This window comes from Rhinatrema bivittatum, chromosome 3 (assembly GCF_901001135.1).
Source record: "Rhinatrema bivittatum chromosome 3, aRhiBiv1.1, whole genome shotgun sequence".
Classification (NCBI taxonomy): Eukaryota; Metazoa; Chordata; class Amphibia; order Gymnophiona; family Rhinatrematidae; genus Rhinatrema; species Rhinatrema bivittatum.
Window position 1 is genome coordinate 268,493,686 of NC_042617.1, and position 17,778 is coordinate 268,511,463.

General features: G+C 43.0%; 1 protein-coding gene across 13 annotated transcripts in view; it reads right to left on the reverse strand.

The window, feature by feature from the left end:
- The window catches only part of EPB41L2 (erythrocyte membrane protein band 4.1 like 2), a 647,115-nt gene that overhangs the window by 358,546 nt on the left and 270,791 nt on the right, over positions 1-17,778 (reverse strand). The window lies entirely within an intron of this gene.

Here is a 17,778-nt window from a genome sequence, read left to right on the forward strand (position 1 = left end):
CTGGCTCAGCTAGAGGACTGCTCTTTTAGCTCTCTCGTAACAATAGCTTGAAACCAATAGCTTACATATTCAAATCTTGCCATCCTTTAATGGCAAAATAAGCTGTAAATCTGCAACAAGTATTTAAAAGCTCAAATCCTGGCAAAAACCTTTAAGAATTCATTTTCATTCTAAGGGTATACAAATATATTTTAATAAAAAGTATACCAACCCATTTTGTGGTATGCACTGCACCACTGTATGGGATTTTTATTGTGGATCCCTTGTTTACTGTTTTTCAACAGACAGTTACATTAAAATGTATGAAAAACAAAAATAGAGATGATCCAACTGCAGAGATCAGACAAGCTGACAATACCATCACCATTTCTGTTTGAAGGCACAGAGATACCCGTAACACACGTAAGGAGCCTAGGTGTTGCGCTAAATACAAATCTGCAGATGTCCACCAAAATTAAAGCCATGTTGAAATCTGGATAGATGTGAATCAGTTATTTATTCTTTCGGATAATAGAAAGACTAGGGGGCACTCCATGAAGTTAGTATATGGCACATTTAAAACTAATCGGAGAAAGTTCTTTTTCACTCAACGAACAATTAAACTCTGAAATTTGTTGCCAGAAGATGTTGTTAGTGCAGTTAGTATAGCTGTGTTTAAAAAAGGATTGGATAAGTTCTTGGAGGAGAAGTCCATTACCTGCTATTAATTAAGTTGACTTAGATAATAACCACCGCTATTACTAGCAACAGTAACATGGAATAGACTTATTGTTTGGGTATTTGGCAGGTTCTTATAGTCTGGATTGGCCACTGTTGGAAACAGGATGCTGGGCTTGATGGACCCTTGGTCTGACCCAGTATGGCATGTTCTTATGTTACAATTATGTTTTTCAATCAGTTGTACATGACTTATTGTTGCCTACTTTATATTGTTGCAATGCCTTGCTTATTGGGATTCCTGAAAATGCATTGTATGCATTTCAAGTGCTACAGAACTCAGCTGCTCGACTGCTGAGCACAAGAATACATATTTCACCTGTGCTGAAAATTTTGCACTGGCAGCTGATTGAGCAGAGGATCCAGCTCAAATCTGCTCTATTAATACATAAAATGTTGCAAGTTGATTCTCTACCTTGGATTAAATCAAATGCACATATTTATAACACCACAAAAGTTTTAAAGTCACTCCAGCAAGGACATTTGGAGGTGCCAACAGTTCACTTGATATAGCTGTCTGAGAGGTTGTTCTCAATAGCCAGACTTATCCTATGGAACTCTAACTTTCCCTTTGCAGACTGCACATTGCACAAAAACCTTTAAGAAGTTATTAAAGACATTTCTGTTCCATAATGCGTTCAGTGATCAAAGAGGCTGCAGATCGGAATCTATCATGAGCAGGAAAGAGAATTGTACTTTTGTGTGTTTTTTGTTAGATATTCTGTGTTTGTTTTTATATTAGGAATGTAAATTATCTTAGCTGCCTAAAGCTGTGTGATAGGTGTTCTATAGATAAAGAAAATAAATCTTTTCTGTTTACTGGCTCCACATCCTGTTTTTCACACCTTTTGTTTTACTTAATGCCTTTTCACATTTTCCTGTGCTTTAGTTTCTTTCCTCTGAATTTTTCATATCCCTTTATCAATTATTTTTACCTCGTTTCACATGTACAGAGGGATGACTGCACCCTTATCATGCTTTCACCGATAGCAATTCAAATGAATAGAAGACTCAGGTACATATTCGCATGAAGAACTTTATGGAAATGTGGTTGCAGCATAATTACATCTTATAGCATTACAATATTTCAAACCAATTAACCATCAACATCAAACAACTGTCAACAATAAACCAATGCAGACCTAGGAACGTTTGTTTCAGAGTGACCAGCCTTCTTGGTAAGTCAAACGCGGCTACTTCAATGTGTCTTTGGACTTTGGCTATAGAAGTGGTCCTGACTGAGGACAGGTACCCCAATCCGTAAAAACTTGGACCCAGAGTTAGTCATGTCCTGTCTTGCCTCCGCTCGCCATCAAAGCGGATAGCAAGGTTGCAGTTGCGACAAGTCACTATATTTATTTGGGCTGCCTCTGTGAAGGTGTCTCCTAAATTGCTGTCATAGCTACGACATTTGTCAGGAATGTGCGGCCTCCATTGTATGAGCTGGCCACCCAAAAACCAATAAACTTCACTTCCCTATAACACACTGTCAGGGTGGGTGTGCAAAGCTGTAATGGGCCAGGTGCAAAAGTGGCTCTGCATGCCATGGCCTAGCCCTATATAGGTGGTGGGCCCGCAGCGCTCCTCTCGCCCCTTCCACCCCCCCCCCCCCCCATTAGATTTCTTCCTTTTTATTTATTTATTTTTTTTTACTTTATCGTCTCCTACCTCCTCACAATCTATCTACACCCTACCCCTCCCACCCAGACCCGAGTCTCTCCCACCAGATGCCACCACTGCCTAACCATATTGTGTCCAAGCTCCCCAATTTGTTTAGTTGCCTGTAAATCCAAAAAGCAAGCTTTTTTCTCTTTTGCAAAACATATGCTATTATTACTAACACTCCTGTAGTAACTTACTCACATGTGTCTAAAAATCAATTTCTGATACACTAAGTCCAACATACTCTCTCTCTCGCACAATATAACCAACAAAAATTCTCTACATAAAATACTGCAAAACCTGCTAGCTGAAAATGTTATGCTGATATGCTTTTGTGGTTTTATTGAGATTTCAAGCTTCAGTATATATCACTTTAATGATAGTATAACCACTCAGAGTAGTAGTCCCATGGCAATGGGCTCTACCAAGATAATGGACCCATAGGTTAAATTAGATGGCCCATGCTATAGTCAAGAGATACTAATGGAAAGTGAAGGACAATTATGCTTTTTAACTTTAACTTGCTAACATCATTTTGCGCATTAGCTGGCTTCTGCTGTCAGACAATACCTATTAAAGCTCAATTCTGATTAGATTGTTCCTTTTCCAATAATGTTTCCTATGTTTTCTTAACCTAATTGCATTATCTTAAAAAAAATCATTAAGCTCTAGGCCCATTCAGCTGTTAGCAGCAGTTCAACATCAGGTGGTCTGGTTTTAATTTTCAACTGTTATTCAATAAAAGCATACAAAGGAAAATGAACCCATCTGCATCATGTAATCTTCACTGTTAAGTCTTAAGTCACTAGGCAGTTCAGTGCTATTGAATTCAATACCATTATAGGGAAATGAAAAGTCAAAACCAGTTTTCAAACTTCAGTACTTGCACAGGTTTCAGCAGCAGTGAAATTAAAAAAAAAAAAACCAAAACACTCTGAAAGAGACCAAAATACCAAAATTAAGAATGTATTTTGTTTGAAAGGTTTTTTTCCCTCACCAATTCACATTACAAATAATTATATCGCATCCCACCAACATTCAAGCTGAGGCAAGTCTCCAATTGCTACTGGGCCAGCCATATGCCCCCCATAACACCACTGCCAAAGGGTAGAAACCCAGGTCTGCATTTGGGAACCAATTTTGGCTCATTGTGCTAGCAAGGGCTAGGAAAACTGCAACAGCAGTTCTCTCAGCAATGGACATGTCACAAGTCGACCTTGGTTAACGTTCTTTTTTTCCCTCCATGCCTATCAGCCAAGTGTGTGATTGTTCATTATTTTGCATAATTCATGCTTCGTACACTTTTGCTACAATGAAATAAAAGATGCAGAAGGATACATGCAAGTTAGTGTTGAACATCTGTCTGTCAGGATGTATGTTCCTTAGTATCACACCCAAAGCTGATATTTACATATTGATATTCAATTCATTTTAAAGGAGGTATCAGTATATTGCACTGAACCTTCTTCTAATTCTGAGCAATCTTAGATCTTAGAAGCAATCTTAGATCTTAGAAGCTAACATATTTCTTAGAGAGGAATCTTTTTTAGACATCTTGGACTTGTCTGAGCTGGAGTCAAAAATTTTTTGTCTTTTTTGTGTACGTGTGTGAGAAAAATGCACTGACACAATGGTTTATGACTTTTTAAAAAATATTTTTTGCATGTAAAAGGCTGTTGTCTGAACTGAGTTTAAAAAAAGGGACCAGTCAATTTCCTGGTTAAGACCCCCAGGGTTGACTGTGTCCCATGTATAAATGAATCTTTGTTCTAATCGCATTAAAGTCATAAACCATTATGTCAGTGCATTTTTCACAAACACGTACACAAAAGACAACATTTTTCTGACGCCAGCTCAGACAAATCCAAGATGTCTAAAAAATATTCCTCTCTAAGAAATATGTTAGCTTCTAAGATCTTTACTTGAGAAATCATAGGTAGACATGAAACTATAATAATATACCAGAGGACACATCTGTACTTCAGAAATTGCAGGTAGACCAGAGGATACATCTTGAGAAATCGTAGGTAGACACGGAACTATAATATACCAGTCTCTTTATCATCATTTCAGGGGGACATGCAACCCGCAAAAATACACAAAATATATATAGATAGCATACAACATGGATCAAAAAATAGCATAGAACATAATGAGAATTGAGAGAAAAATAGTGTTTTTATAAGGTGTTCAAAAACAATTTTACATTAATAATAGACGGGGTAAATTCAACTGTATACAGGAAACACAGGTCCGCCATTATAAAGTACCACATAGTTGTCTATCAGGTCCAGCAGTCTTCAAACAGTAACATGGCGACAAAATCAACAGTTCTCCGTCAGGTCCGCTCATATTTTTATACAAAAAATAGCACAGAATAACAAAGAATAACCTTTACACACATTCAACTACACATTTATGTAGAAAGCAGTGTCAAGGAGGGCGAGCAGGAGCGGAGAGAGAAGCCCCGAGAGTGTCATCGCGGAGGTCGGAGGCAGGACGGTAACCCGAGTCAGCTGCAGGCTGTGCGGCACAGAGGAGCTGATTAGAGGCGGGACCGGAAGCGGCCAATATCAGCGGCCCCCTGGCTCTCCTACCTTGAGGGCGAGCAGGAGCGGAGAGAGAAGCCCCGAGAGTGTCATCGCGGAGGTCGGAGGCAGGACGGTAACCCGAGTCAGCTGCAGGCTGTGCGGCACAGAGGAGCTGATTAGAGGCGGGACCGGAAGCGGCCAATATCAGCGGCCCCCTGGCTCTCCTACCTTGAGGGCGAGCAGGAGCGGAGAGAGAAGCCCCGAGAGTGTCATCGCGGAGGTCGGAGGCAGGACGGTAACCCGAGTCAGCTGCAGGCTGTGCGGCACAGAGGAGCTGATTAGAGGCGGGACCGGAAGCGGCCAATATCAGCGGCCCCCTGGCTCTCCTACCTTGAGGGCGAGCAGGAGCGGAGAGAGAAGCCCCGAGAGTGTCATCGCGGAGGTCGGAGGCAGGACAGTAACCCGAGTCAGCTGCAGGCTGTGCGGCACAGAGGAGCTGATTAGAGGCGGGACCGGAAGCGGCCAATATCAGCGGCCCCTTGGCTCTCCTACCTTGAGGGCGAGCAGGAGCGGAGAGAGAAGCCCCGAGAGTGTCATTGCGGAGGTCGGAGGCAGGACGGTAACCCGAGTCAGCTGCAGGCTGTGCGGCACAGAGGAGCTGATTAGAGGCGGGGCCGGAAGCGGCCAATATCAGCGGCCCCCTGGCTCTCCTACCTTGAGGGCGAGCAGGAGCGGAGAGAGAAGCCCTGAGAGTGTCATCGTGGAGGTCGGAGGCAGGACGGTAACCCGAGTCAGCTGCAGGCTGTGCAGCACAGAGGAGCTGATTAGAGGCGGGACCGGAAGCGGCCAATATCAACGGCCAGCGTGCGGCGCGTAGCAGAGCCGGCGCGTCGCTAAAGCCGCGCGCGCTCAAGGGGCGCGCGCAAACACGGGCTTTGCCGGGCTTTGCCGGAGTTGCCGGATCGCCAAGGCCAAGTAAGAACTGAAATTAATTTACTTCTCTCTAAATACCCTCCTTGCTCATAGTCCTTGATTAATTATTAATAGATTCTGCCAAAGGGTGCTTTAGTTTTTTTTTTTTTCTTGCTATCCTCTGACATGCCTCCAAAGCGGAAAGGGAGAATAAGAACCTATCCTCCCTTACCAATGCCGTCTCCTGTACAGCAAGAAATCGTAAGCTACATGCTCTCCCCTATACCTACATTAAAGAGAGCTGAGGAATCTGGTGTGCCAATAGTTTTGGGGAAATCTATTGACCTTGCAGAGGAAGCGTCTCTTAGCCCTCATATCGGGCTGGCACCACAGCAGAGGGAATTGGAAGGGTTAATAGAACCTGCTTTGGGAGATGTTGAGCTACCAACTGAAAGATTGCAGTCTGATGCAATTAAAGTCCAAAACGAAATAGAGACAGACACAGCCACCTCTATCAATTTAAAAGGGGCGGCAGTAGAAGTCTCTGTTATGGTCCCAATAGGAGTTAAAGACTCTATTCCAAACTCAAAGCAGGATGAAATCCCAACCAAACCAGCTGTGGTAACGATGGATACGTTGTGGGACATGATGGCTGGCATGATGGGAAAAATTCAAAATCTGGAGAGGAAAATGAATTCAATGTGTGAAGGAAATCAACAAGATAGTCTGGTAATACAGAAACAGATAAAGGACTCTAATGAACGAATTAAAGCCTTGGAAATCCAAGAGAAGAAAAACTCAGAAATTAGACAAGCATTAGTTAAAGATAAAGAATATTTATCTCGTAGAGTTGAAATGCTAGAAAATAATTCAAAAAGATTTAATTTGAGAATTTTAAATTTTCCTCGTAAAGTAGGAAAAGAACCCTTGATTACTTTTAAAAAGTTTCTCGTTGAGCAACTCGGTTTTTCTGAGGATAGAGCTCCAACTATAAATAATTGCAATTTTCTTCCCCCTACAAGAAATGTGGTTAGATCAGAATTATTTCAAGGAAATTTGTCTAATTTTCTAGAGGATTCTTCCTTGGAAGTAATTAACTGGGGTACATTGCTAGTAACTTTTTATTCATTTTTAGATGTAAATTCTGTCATGAAGAAATATTTCAGCAAATACCCAGTTAAATTTCATGACAAGGATGTTAAAATCTTTCCTGACTTGGCTGTGACCACCCAACAAAGGCGTAAAGCCTTTTTGAATTTTCGCCAAGAGGTTCTTTCATTAGGTTTTTCGTTTACCCTTCGCTTTCCTTGCAAGTGTATTATTAAAAAACAAGAAGCTACATATTTATTTTTCACCCCAGACCAATTAAGGAATTTCTTAAATCAGAATAGGATGCCTACCTCATCCCCTCTATCCATGCAATGATAAATATTGGGTATAGTTAGTATGAATCAATCTTGATTCATGTATTATTTCTTATATATTCCCCCTTTGAAAGATAATTATCAAGGATTAGAAAACCCTCCATTTGATTGATACTAATGGTTTATTCTCTAAATGTAACAATTGGTAAGAATTTGATTTGTATAAATGACCATGTTTTTCTGTATACAAATAATGTGATTGTATCTATTATTTGAAAAGTTATAAATAAAGTATAAAAAAAAAAAAAAAAAAGAAAGCAGTGTCAAGTGCAATTAGCAACAGAACGGGGACTTCCTGGCTAGGGAGATCGTGGGAGGTACACGTTTTAATCCAACATGAGGCACCCTTGGGTGCTCTTAGCCTCGTTTTGGTGAGGTCAGGAGATACTGGTCCAAGCCAGTATAAAAGGGGATTGAGTAGAGAGAGACGCTGGATTACATCATGAAGGTGCCACCTCACAAAAAAGATTCCTAAAAAGCAACTGTAACTAAAATTAAAAACCTTGTCAGTGGTATATATTATATTTTATATAAGTTAATGAGATTTTGAAGACCTATGATGTTATGTTTTTCAAAAGATATGTGCTATAGTAAAATAGGCAACCCTCTGGTGCATTGAAAGAAAACTCCTCCTGAGGTCCCTGAAGCAGGCAGACAATTGCCGAAACATGGCCGATGTCGGGCAGGCGGCTCTGACTGCATAGAAGCAATAGGACTCCGTTTGGGAACAAAAGAAACTATAAGTACTTATATAAAACAGTGGAGAAGCTCACGGATGGTCGGGTTAACCGCCGGGGAAATAGCACTATCACTAAGCACATAAAAGAAAAGAAAAAGAAGAGAAAAAAGAAAAAAGTAAAAATAAAGAAATTAATAAAGAATTTTGAAGCATAAACACGGGGGCTACTGACTGAGACAACTATACTCTAGTTATCTCTTATGTAGCCACCGCACATTACCACATATTAAGGAGTTCCCATAATGATTGGTTGTTATTGACTATTGCAAATAAATACAGCAGTAGACCAAGCAGTCTTTCGGCAGATATCCTCAGGGCAGGCGTCTGGAATGATCTGTGGTATTACAGGAACGAAAATTAGCAGGTAAGAACCAATTTTCCTTTCCTGAACATACCAGATCAGTCCAGACAAGCGGGATGTACCAAAGCCCTCTTACACTGGGCGGGAACACGAAAGACCCGCTCAAAGAAAACTCTCTCCAAAAGGGGCTGCTTCCGGGGCCCACACATCCAAATGGTAATGCGTGGTAAAAGTGTGCAATGAAGACCACACCGCGGCTCTACAGATCTCTTGGGGAGACACCAGCTGATACTCAGCCAAGTATGTTGCCTGAGCTCGAGTCAAACGTGCTCTAAGACCCACTGGAACATCTCTTCCTTTTGATACATAAGCTGCAGAGATAGTCTTCTTTCAATCAACGAGACAAAGAAGCCTTAAGACGCCTTTTCGCCCTTTTTTGCTCCCCCGAACAAGAAGAACAAACGATCAGAAAGACGAAAAGCAGTAGTGACTTTCAAGTAATGTAATACCACTCGTCTCACATCCGAAAGGTGAAGTTCTCGTCCCATCGAGGGATCCCGAGCCCAATCTGGAAACCTGGGCAACTCCACTGATTGGTTTACATGTAAAACCGACCCACCTTAGGAAGAAACGAAGGTACCGTACACGCAAGGACACCGTATCGGATGATATCCGGAGAAATGGATCACAGCACACAAGCACCTGAAATTCCGAAATCTTTCTAGCTGAACAGATAGCTACCAAAAAGACCGTCTTCAGAGTCAGGATCTTCAAAGATACCCGATTCAGAGGCCCGAACAGCTCCTCGCAAAGGACCAGTAGCACGACATTAAGATTCCATTCCAGACAAATGCAAAGCAGAGTGGAAGGAGATGTTTGACTCCTCGTAGAAAATGCACCACATCCGAATGGGATGCCAAGGCCTTCCCCTGGACTCTCCCTCTGAGACAACCCAAAGCGGAAGTCTGGACCCGAAGGGAACTATGGGCTAATCCTCTGGATAAACTCACCTGCAAAAAAGACAAAATATGGGACACTGACACCTGAAGAGGGTCCAATCCCTGTTGTCCACACCAGGACGCAAACACCTTCCATAAACTGGAATAGGCTAAAGAGGTAGCAGGCCGTCTCACTTGGAGCAGCGTGGTAATTACTGGTTCCGAATACTCCCTCACGCGCAATCGCCTCCTCTCAAAAGCCAGGCAGCGAGACAAAAGCAATCCTCCTGATCGGAAAATATAGGACCCTGACTCAGGATCAAGCGTAGCGGTCCGTCCACTGCCAGCCGCACCAGATCCACGAACCATGGATGGCAAGGTCATTCCGGAGCAACCAGAATCACTGACCCCTCGGGGCCCCTCCACACACCTGAGTACCTTTGCTATCAGTGGCCAAGGAGGAAAGACGTACAGGACGACTCCAGTCGGCCACGGACATTCGAAGGCATCGATCCCCACCACCCCAGACTCCCTCCGGCGGCTGAAGAACCTTTGCGTCTTGGTTTTGAGACTCGTTGCCATGAGATCGAACTGCGGGGCTCCCCACCATTCGCAAAGAAGCTCCCAGGCCCTCTGAGAGAGTTCCCATTCCCCCGGATCCAACTGCTGCCAACTGAGGTAATCCGCCTGGATGTTGTTGACTCCTGCGACATGGGAGGCGGCGATTCCTTCGAGATGAAGCTCTGCCCATTCGAACAGCAGCTGAGCTTCCTGCATTACCGTGGGACTCTTGGTTCCGCCCAGGCGGTTGATGTAAGCCACCAGGGTCGAATTGTAAGAACATAAGAACATAATAAAATGCCATGCTGGGTCAGACCAAGGGTCCATCAAGCCCAGCATCCTGTTTCCAACAGTGGCCAATCCAGGCCATAAGAACCTGGCAAGTACCCAAAAACTAAGTCTATTCCATTTACCATTGCTAATGGCAGTGGCTATTCTCTAAGTGAACTTAATAGCAGGTAATGGACTTCTCCTCCAAGAACTTATCCAATCCTTTTTTAAACACCGCTATACTAACTGCACTAACCATATCCTCTGGCAACAAATTCCAGAGTTTAATTGTGAGTTGAGTAAAAAAGAATTTTCTCCGATTAGTTTTAAATGTGCCCCATGCTAACTTCATGGAGTGCCCCCTAGTCTTTCTACTATCCGAAAGAGTAAATAACCGATTCACATCTACCCAGTCTAGACCTCTCATAATTTTAAACATCTCTATCATATCCCCTCAGCCGTCTCATCTCCAAGCTGAAAAGTCCTAACCTCTTTAGTCTTTCCTCATAGGGGAGCGGTTCCATTCCCCTTATCATTTTGGTAGCCCTTCTCTGTACCTTCTCCATTGCAATTATATCTTTTTTGAGATGCAACGACCAGAATTGTACACAGTATTCAAGATGCGGTCTCAACATGGAGCGATACAGAGGCATTATGACATTTTCCGTTTTATTCACCATTCCTTTTCTAATAATTCCCAACATTCTGTTTGCTTTTTTGACTGCCGGAGCACACTGAACCAACAATTTCAATGTGTTATCCACTATGATGCCTAGATCTCTTTCTTGGGTTGTAGCACCTAATATGGACCCCAACAGTGTAATTATAGCATGGGTTATTTTTCCCTATATGCATCACCTTGCACTTATCCACATTAAATTTCATCTGCCATTTGGATGCCCAATTTTCCAGTCTCACAAGGTCTTCCTGCAATTTATCACAATCTGCTTGTGATTTAACTACTCTGAACAATTTTGTGTCATCTGCAAATTTGATTATCTCACTCGTCGTATTTCTTTCCAGATCATTTATAAATATATTGAAAAGTAAGGGTCCCAATACAGATCCCTGAGGCACTCCACTGTCCACTCTCTTCCACTGAGAAAATTGTCCATTTAATCCTACTCTGTTTCATGTCTTTTAGCCAGTTTGCAATCCACAAAAGGACATCGCCACCTATCCCATGACTTTTTACTTTTCCTAGAAGCCTCTCATGAGGAACTTTGTCAAACGCCTTCTGAAAATCCAAGTATACTACATCTACCGGTTCACCTTTATCCACGTATTTATTAACTCCTTCAAAAAAGTGAAGCAGATTTGTGAGCAAGACTTGCCCTGGGTAAAGCCATGCTGACTTTGTTCCATTAAACCATATCTTTCTATATGTTCTGTGATTTTGATGTTTAGAACACTTTCCACTATTTTTCCTGGCACTGAAGTCAGGCTAACCGGTCTGTAGTTTCCCGGATCGCCCCTGGAGCCCTTTTTAAATATTGGGGTTACATTTGCTATCCTCCAGTCTTCAGGTACAATGGATGATTTTAATGATAGGTTACAAATTTTTACTAATAGGTCTGAAATTTCATTTTTTAGTTCCTTCAGAACTCTGGGGTGTATACCATCTGCTCCAGGTGATTTACTACTCTTCAGTTTGTCACTCAGGCCTACTACATCTTCTAGGTTCACCGTGATTTGATTCAGTCCATCTGAATCATTACCCATGAAAACCTTCTCCATTACGGGTACCTCCCCAACATCCTCTTCAGTAAACACTGAAGCAAAGAAATCATTTAATCTTTCTGTGATGGCCTTATCTTCTCAAAGTGCCCCTTTAACCCCTCGATCATCTAACGATCCAACTGACTCCCTCACAGGCTTTCTGCTTCGGATATATTTAAAAAAGTTTTTACTGTGAGTTTTTGCCTCTACAGCCAACTTCTTTTCAAATTCTCTCTTAGCCTGTCTTATCAATGGTCTTACATTTAACTTGCCAACGTTTATGCTTTATCCTATTTTCTTCTGTTGGATCCTTCTTCCAGTTTTTGAATGAAGATCTTTTGGCTAAAAAACTTCTTTCACCTCCCCTTTTAACCATGCCGGTAATTGTTTTATCTTCTTTCCACCTTTAATGTGTGGAATACATCTAGACTGTGCTTCTAGAATGGTATTTTTTTTTTAACAATCACCACACCTCTTGGACATTTTTTACTTTTGAAGCTGCTCCTTTCCGTTTTTTCTAACAATTTTTCTCATTTTATCAAAGTTTCCCTTTTGAAAGTTTAGCACAAGAGCCTTGGATTTGCACACTGTTCCTCTTCCAGTCATTAAATCAAATTTGATCATATTATGATCACTATTGCCAAACAGCCCCACCACCATTACCTCTCTCACCAAGTCCTGTGCTCCACTGAGAATTAGATCTAAAATTGCTCCCTCTCTCGTCGGTTCCTGAACCAATTGCTCCATAAAGCTATCATTTATTCCATCCAGGAACGTTATCTCTCTAGCGTGTCCCGATGATACATTTACCCAGTAAATATTGGGGTAATTATTACTGCACTACCAATTTGGTTAGCTTCTCTAATTTCTCTTAGCATTTCACTGTCCGTCTTACCATCTTGACCAGGTGGACGGTAGTATACCCCTATCACTATAGTCTTCCCCGACACACAAGGGATTACTACCCATAAAGATTCAATTTTGTATTTAGTCTCATGCAGGATGTTTATCCTGTTGGACTCTATGCCATCCCGGACATAAAGTGCCACACCTCCTCCCGGGTGCTCCTGTCATTGCGATATAATTTGTACCCCGGTATAGCACTGTCCCATTGGTTGTCCTCTTTCCACCATGTCTCTGAGATGCCAATTAAGTCTATGTCATCATTCACTGCTATACATTCTAATTCTCTCATCTTACTTCTTAGACTTCTGGCATTAGCATACCAACATTTCAAAGTTTGTTTTTTTGTTTGTATTTTCATTCTGCTTTTTAATTGTTAGGGATAATTTAGAATTTTTTAGCTCAGGTGAGTTTTTAGTTACAGGCACTTGGACTATTTTTCTAATTATTGGAACCTCACTGTTGGGATGCCCTAATTCTAATGCATCATTAGTATCCTTTGAAGATACCCCTCTCTGAACCATGCGCTGCTGAGCAACTGTTGGCTTTCCCCTTTGTTCTAGTTTAAAAGCTGCTCTATCTCCTTTTTAAAGGTTAGCACCAGCAGTCTGGTTCCACCCTGGTTAAGGTGGAGCCCATCCCTTCGGAAGAGACTCCCCCTTCCCCAAAAGGTTCCCCAGTTCCTAACAAAACTGAATCCCTCTTCCTTGCACCATTGTCTCATCCACGCATTGAGACTCCGGAGCTCTGCTTGCCTCTGGTGACCTGCGCGTGGAACAGGGAGCATTTCAGAGAAAACTCGCACCAACCGATCACGGAACAAGAGTAGAAACTGCTCCAGAGCTTGGCGCACCACTCTCGTCTCCAGGCGATTGATGGACCATGTCTGTTCCGACATCAACCTAAGGCCCTGAGCAGACCTGCCCAGACAAACTGGCCCCCAGCCCCAAAGACTTGCATCCGTGGTGACCACCACCCAATCTGGGAACTCGAGAGGTATCCCTTTCTCCAGATTGTTCCCCATCATCCACCACGCCAGACTGGCCCTGGCCGACTCTGTCAGAGCCAGGGGCAGGAAATGTGACAGAGGATTCCAATGGGACAACAAGGCTCTCTGCAGAGGCCTCAAATGGGCAAACACCCAGGGCACCAGTTCCAATGAGGATGCCATCGAGCCCAGGACCTGTAAGAATCCCAGACCTTCGGCACCTGTAGACGAAGCAGACGTGCTATCTGCCCCTGAATTTTGTTCACCCTGTCATTTGCTCCGCTGGGTGCAGATGACAGGGGCTGCCAAGTATTCGAGGGAAGGGGAGGGGACCAGATATAGCTCTACTGCACTTTGATAACCCAGCCTAGAGATTCCAGGAGTGCCCTAACTCGGTCCACAAACATTCCTCTAGTGACTTCACCCGTATCAGCCAATCGTCCAAGTACAGGAGCACCAGCAATCTCTCCTGTCGCAGTGCCGCCACCACTACCACCATCACCTTTGTAAAGGTCCACGGGGCAGTGGCCAGCCCAAAAGGCAGCCCTTGAAACTGATAGTGCTGTCCCAGAACCATGAATCTGAGAAACTTCTGATGCTCCTGACAGAGGGGGATATGCAGATAAGCCTCAGTGAGATCCAGAGATGCCAAAAACTCTCCTCCCCGTACTGCCGCAATTACAGTGCGCAACATCTCCATCCGAAAACGTAGTACCTTCAAACTTTGGTTGACTTTCTTCAGGTCTAGGATAGGTCGGAACGTGCCTTCCTTCTTGGGCACCATGAAATAGATGGAATATCTGCCTTGTCCCTGTTCGGACACTGGCACTGGTACAACCACCTCCAGACTTAACCTCTGAATTGTTTCCTGGACTGCTACCCGCTTGCTTCGGGAAAGACAACGTAACTCCAGAATGACTGTCCACAGTGGGCAAGAAAATTCTAAGGCGTAGCCGTTTCTCATCACGCTCAACCACCCACCGGTTGGAAGAGATCTTGGTTCATTCCCCGTAGAACCGGGCCAGCCTGCCCCCGATTACCAGAGATGAGGAGTGGACCTGCCGGATCTCATTGTGAGGACTTATTTCCACCTGCACCCTGGGTGGATCCGCCTCTAGATGACCTTCCAGCCCCTCGAAAGGACTGTTGACTATGCGAGGTGTGTTTTGGGGCCGAGGCCGCTGAGGGCCTTGACTGATGAAAGCATCTGGACTCCTGAAAGCGAGGCCGAGAAGAGAAATGTTTCTGGCCAGACTTTCAATCCTCTGGCAGCCTACTGCCCTTTGTCTCTCCCAGCGACTTCATCAGACGATTGAGGACCTCACCAAACAGCAGTTCCCTCTAAAAGGGTAGATTACAGAGCTGCGTTTTTGATGACAGATCCGCTGACCAGTTGCGTAGCCACAAGTGTCGTCTGGATGCCACCACAGATACCATAGCACAGGCCGTGGTTGTCACCAGGTCATACAAGGCATCCGTGCCAACAAACAAGAGCCGCTTTTGAAGACACCAGGACCTGACGGGTTATCTGAGGGATTTTTTTTTTAAGTTAATGGGGGTTAAGATCCTACTACCCTTGGGGAAATGTATGAAGAACTCATAGCAAAAGGATGGTTCCCGTGGGCACCCAATTTGGCTTACATCATGGTCTTACTTAAACCAGGCCACGATCCATTATCACCTGGGTCATATTGTGCTATCTCACTTCTAAATTTTGAAATCAAATTGCTGACAAAAATAATGGCGGATAGGCTGTCTCGATGCATGCCAGGCCTGATTGGTGATGCTCAAATAAGGTTTGTAAGAGAGGAATTCAGTGTTTAATGTACGAAAAGTGGTGGCCTCTATGACAGGTAGTTTGCCCTCTTTAGTTTTGACACACGAAAAAAACATTTGATAAAGTTAATTGGCAGTTTATGTGGGAGGTGCTTAAAACAGTAGGCATCGATGGCTATTTTAGTGCAGTGTTGCATTTGCTTTATAGTAACCCGACTACATCTATTTTGGTAAATGGGACTCCAGAGAATTTCAACTTGAGAGGTACCCAGTAAGGTTGCCCACTCTCCCCGCTATTATTTCTTCTTACATTAGAACTTTACTGACAATGATTAAGAACAATGCTGCCATTAGAGGCATATCCCTGGGAAGGGGGGGAGGGATGAGCCCATGTTTAAGCTTTCGGCGTTTGCTGAATACATATTGGTCCATATTATGGATGTGCACCCCCTCATTACCAGCTTTATTAGATGTTTCAGGCCTGTGGGGCTCTATCTGGGTTCAAAATCAATCTAGATAAGACTGAAGCCTTACCAATGACAGATGCCATGAAGGCATTATGTGGTAACAGTTTTCCTTTCAGCTGGGCTCTGGATTCTTTTAAGTATCTGGGGATAATTTTACATAGAGATTTGTCCAAGATACAAAAATAACATTTTAGATTGGTGCTCCCTTCATACTTCTACACTCTTGGACTCCTGGATAGATTTTCCTCTATCCTTGTTGGGGCAAGTGAATTTATACCAAATGTCAATTCTTCCAAAGTGGCTATATCTACTTCAGACACTGCCCTGTTGGTTGACAAAGGGGGAAATAGCCAGGATTGAGACACAAATGCGCCAATTTTTGTGGCATAGAACCAGACCTCAGATACAACTGGCCTGATAAATGAGGAAGCAGGAGCATGGCAAGTTGGGACTAGCATACATAAGGCATTACAATGGGGCATGCACACACGACACGTGGAGGATTGCTTGTTCGGGACAACTTTTTCACCCCCTTAAACATGGAGACATGCCTGGTTGTTCCCCATGAGTTGCATTATGTTTTACACAGATCACATCTAGCTTTGCCTTCCCATCTCCAGCGAAGTGTTCTTATAATCCCAATAATAAAAACATGGAATTGGTATTATACGCTTACCAAAGTCGATTACCGTGTACACCTCATCTTTTGCCCATCTTTGGAAATGCTGACTTTAGCCTGGGTTATCACGTTCAACCCTTTCGGGACTGGGTGCATAGAGGAATAGAATTTTAAAGCATTGCCTTACTGAAGAGAGCTTGACTTTGCCCTATGCTGAACAGTTCAAATTTTTACTTAGGGCGTTTTACTCCCAAGCATTTAAATGTAACCTAGTACCATCAGGCATCTGTCTGAAATGTCAACAAATCTTGGGAACATTGGAGCATAGTTTCTGGGAATGTGAACATATCCAAGTTTACTGGAGGGATGTGCAGAAACTGCTGTCTGATGTCACGGGTGTGCCGCTAGCCTTTGATGTTAAAGGGTTATTGTTTGATGATTTACGCACCTATACTTTTCCATCAGGTTCCATAAAATTATGATACAGAAAGGTACTCCTACTAGCCAAAAATAAGTGTCTTACAAAAATGGATGACAGGAGACTTTCCTACTATTGGACAATTGAAGATTTTGCTCTTTCAAACTTGTCAACTGGAGAAATATGTCAAGCAAATGAAGCTACAGAAAAAACACCGATCTTTCCTGAAAATATGGGATTTATTCTTGCAATAGCTATCTCCACAGGCAACGAATGATTCTGAATTATCTTACTTTGCAAACAATCATTGATGATGTATCACCTAGGACATGGCATTTTTTTACCATCTTCAGATCAGAATTGCAAGGGGATGTGGAATGGGGGCTAGATAGGGAAGGGGAGACTAGAGGGTATTACTTGCTTATATTTTTGTGAAACTGTATGCCAGAATGTGGCAGAGTACACGCACCCTGGCTTTTGTTTGTCTTGTTTACGTTAAAAAAAACCCAAACAGATTTAAACATAAAATATAGGACTTTTCCCTTCTTGTCCAAGCATGATGGTTATGAAGGGAGACATGTTCCCCCATCCTGTGTTTGACACATTCATTGTCAAAACTAGCTGGTACTGTGGTTGTTGGAACGGAAAACCTTGGGTAAGACTGTCATGCACTCTCCACCACTGTAGAGATTGAACTCATCCAATTTGTGATGAATGTGTGGCATGAGAAAGACCATTTGGCTCCCCTAAAATTTCAGTGCCACTAGAACTTATGCATAATGAGATATGCATAAAGAGTTATATGAATGGTTGCTGCCATGAGACCAGCAACA